Source organism: Cystoisospora suis, assembly GCF_002600585.1.
Source record: "Cystoisospora suis strain Wien I chromosome Unknown contig_3979, whole genome shotgun sequence".
Taxonomy (NCBI): domain Eukaryota; phylum Apicomplexa; class Conoidasida; order Eucoccidiorida; family Sarcocystidae; genus Cystoisospora; species Cystoisospora suis.
This window is the reverse complement of record NW_027156773.1, coordinates 2093-2661: the sequence shown is the minus strand read 5'-3', so window position 1 is coordinate 2661 and position 569 is coordinate 2093.

Genomic DNA, 569 nt, shown 5'->3' with positions numbered 1-569 from the left:
CAAGTGCAAGTAGCAGAGTCAGAGCGGTGGAAGACTACATTCCGTACGAGATATGGGACGTTTCAATTTTGAGTGATGCCGTTCGGTCTGGCAGGAGCCCCATCTACGTTTCAGCGTTTAATGCAAAATACGTTCATGAAAGAACTCGATGAGTATGTGGTTGTGTACCTCGATGACGTGTTAATCTATTCCAAGACTAAGGAGTTGCATTATGACCACCTCAAGAGTGTGTTGCAACGAATGAGGGATGCGAGACTCTTTGTCGGTCTATCTAAGTGTGAATTAGTAACCCAGCGCGTGCAGTACCTAGGATTCGTCATCGAACCAGGTGGTGTGGGACCAGACCCGGAGAAGGTCGAAGCTGTGAAGAAGTGGCCTGTAGAGCTCCGTGACAGGAAGCAATCACGAGGCTTCCTGGGGCTAGTGGGGTATTACCGTCGACTAATACCGAACTTTAACAAGTGGGCACATCCATTGCATGAGTTGTTACGTGAAGAAAGTGATATGACCTGGTGGCCGAAACATACAGAAGCAATGCAACTGCTAAAGGATGCACTAGCGGCAGTAAC